The 3159-nt window shown below is 39.4% G+C and overlaps 1 pseudogene; it reads left to right on the plus strand.

Moving 5' to 3' along the window:
• Nucleotides 1-2238: 2238 nt before the first annotated feature.
• On the plus strand, nucleotides 2239-2927 carry LOC114235472 (speedy protein C-like; annotated as a pseudogene).
• The last annotated feature ends 232 nt before the right edge of the window (nucleotides 2928-3159 follow it).

Consider the following 3159-nt stretch of genomic DNA (forward strand, 5'->3'; position numbering starts at 1 on the left):
AAGACTGATTCTCATTATGTAACGAGGTCAACAGATCATGTCTCACTCTTACCCGTGCTCTCTGCTTGAGGGGTAGACCACTTTTGTCCTTGTCATACCACTCTATTACAGTCTACAGTCTTCTCTCATGTTGTTTCCTTTGATTGAACTGCTCTCCTTCCTTACCTGCCTTTGCAGGGCCAAGTCCCATTCATTTACGTTGCTACTTGTGGTAGGCAGAATAATGGCCACCCAAAGATGCCTGAATCCTAAACCTGGAACCTATGAATATTAGATTATATGGCAAATGAGAACTAAATTTGCAGATGGAAATAGGGTTGATAAAATCAGCTGACCTTGATATGGACAGATGTTCCCAGATTATTTAGATGGGTTCAGTGTAATCACAGGACACCTTAAAAGTAGAGGAGGGAGGCAGAAGAGAGAGAACCACAGGCACGGCAGCATGAGAACAGTGTGACAACCATAGTTGCTGCCTTTGAATTGGAGGAAGCTTACCACAAACAAAGGAATGTGGGTGATTTATAGAAGCTGAAAAAGGAAAGGAAACAAATTCTGCCCCAGAAGGAGTGCATCCCTGAAAATCTTGACTTTAGCCCAGTGAGAATCATTTTGGACTTCTGGTCTCCAGAACTGTAAGATGGTAAATTTGTACTGTTTCAAACTACTGAGTTTGTGGCAACAGTAATCTAATACAGCACTTAAATTGTCTTAAATGGAACTACCTTAAAGAAATATTTCTGGAACATCTAGAATAGTTCTCTCTGCTCTTCATAGCAGTTTTCTTAATTTTAATTGAATAAATCTTGTTTAGTTAACGTTTGTCACCTATTTGAGAATGTGAGCTAAATGAGGACAGGGATTATGTACATTTTATCCTAGAAATATTCTCAGTGCTTAACATAGGACCTGACTCAATAAGTGCTTGATAAATACTTATTAGATAAAATTGATTTTTAAATAAGAAATTGAATAAGGTTTTCTCTTCTGTGGCTATCAAGGACCAATCTGGGGAAAATGAGTTTTGATTTCTTTATTTAAATATTTTAAGAAAGGGATCCCAGGAGAGTAAAAATACTTTACCCAGGGTAGTACCTACTAGTGCTAAGATTTCCTCTCTGACTTAGAATATTTCTTCTGTCTTCTGAAGGCAGAGTACTCTCCTTCAATCTGAATCCTAATCTATAGGACTATTTATAGATAGTCATAAAAATAGATGAGGCCCTAATCCAATAGAACTGGAATCTGATAGAATAGAATCTAATCCAATAGAAAAGGAAGAGACACCTGAGATCTCTCTTCCCATGTGTGCACAGAGAAAAGGTCATCTGAGGACATAGAGAAGGTGGTGATCCACAAGCCAGGATGAGGTCTCACCAGAAACCAATTTTGATGGCACCTTAATCTTTCAGCCTACAGAAATGTGAGAAAATAAATTTGTGTTGTTTAATCCACTCAAAAGAAATCAAGGTCTCATTATAAATATGGAATATTTATTTAATAAATATATAGATGGTATGAGAAATTAAAAACAATAATTTAAAAATTTATAATATTTTCCACATCAATATTGCTTTCATGATAGTTCTATGTTCAAGGATTGATAAGTAATACAAAATAAGAAGAAAGAAATCTTACTTAAACAAGAAATGTATTTTCACTCAAAAATAAGATGTCATTACATTTTGTTAATGAAGCCAGATACTAAGAGGATACCAAGGAAGCATGTTGTGTTATAATACTGTGAGTTAATTAATTGAACAAACATGGTTGGGCATTTATTATATATCATGTCTTCTACTGGAGTCTTAGTGGAACAGATAGACAAATAAATCTGTATGATATAATATAGTAGAAACCATGATAAGTGAATACAAATACATACAGTCCATTAAAATACAGAAAAGAGAAATAATTCCCTAAGGAGAGAAGTATCTTAAAGAAGGGGAATTGAGCTAAGCCTTAAAAGACAAGGTGGAAAAATGGCTACTTTGTGTTTATATATGCCAGAAAGCATTCTTTATTTACTTGTAGTGCTCATTACAAAACAAATATAAGATCCAGAAGTCTAAAGATTGGGAACTAGATCCCACATGCATGCCACAACTAAGGAGTCCACCTGCCACAACTAAGGCCTGGTGCAAATTAATTAATTAATTAATTAATTAATTAAAAAATCTCTATTAGATATACAGTATATAAACATAGCATTACATTACTATAGTGCTTGTAAAGGACATGGAAGAGAACATGGTGAACCCCAAATGTAGGATTTTCCTGTGGGCCCTGGGCAAAGATTGGGTAGTTGGGTGGGAAACTCTGTACCAGAGGGACAAACTATGGGCACAGATGGCCTTCTGGGTCATCGTGAGCTGCCAGTGCTGTGAGGAGGTCATGGTCATCCTGGGCCTGGTGCCCGCATCACGGCGGGCCTCAGAGGCCTATCCAAAGGTCTGAGTCAACCATCCCCAGGCCCGGCCTCTTGTAACCCCACTGTTCCCTCTGTGGCTTGCACCCTCACCACAGCTATTGATGCCACCATACCTGTCCCTTGCCTACTTCATCTAAGTGCCCTTCCCTCAACCCTGAGGGGTATCGCCCTCTCTCCCAAGCTTGTCTCTCAGTGACTGAAGATCTCTGGGGTGGGGACTTCCTCATCATCCTGTCCCCCACCCCAGCTGCAACTGGAGCCAGGCACCTACACCCTCCACATTCCCCCCCAAAGTCTCTCAATGTTCCAAGGCTCAGAGACTCACAGGGTGAGGAGCAGCCTGACTGCTTGCCTGCTGACCCAGTGCTCTACTGGATATGTCCCCCCACCCCCTGACTCCTGCCTCAGGTGGCAGCTCCTGTCTTGCAGTTTCTCTGTGACACTCCCCTTTCCTCCTCTTTTTCCGGAACCAAGCCTGCCCTGCAGGTTGCCTTAACTGATCTTGATTTCTTCCGTCTTGTAAATCCCTAGAAGGTGCTACTTGCTGGCATTTGAAAAATAAACACACCACTAGGTTATTAACACACTTTTTTTTCTAGTGTGATTTTTACAAGACTGCATTTTAAAGAGCCTATGTAAAAGCAATGCATGTGCCTAATTATTAGTAACAAATGCCATGTACTTAGCAAATTGAAAATGCAATGATTTCTTAGACTTCTAAATGCTAA

Source organism: Balaenoptera acutorostrata, chromosome 5 (assembly GCF_949987535.1).
Source record: "Balaenoptera acutorostrata chromosome 5, mBalAcu1.1, whole genome shotgun sequence".
Classification (NCBI taxonomy): domain Eukaryota; kingdom Metazoa; phylum Chordata; class Mammalia; order Artiodactyla; family Balaenopteridae; genus Balaenoptera; species Balaenoptera acutorostrata.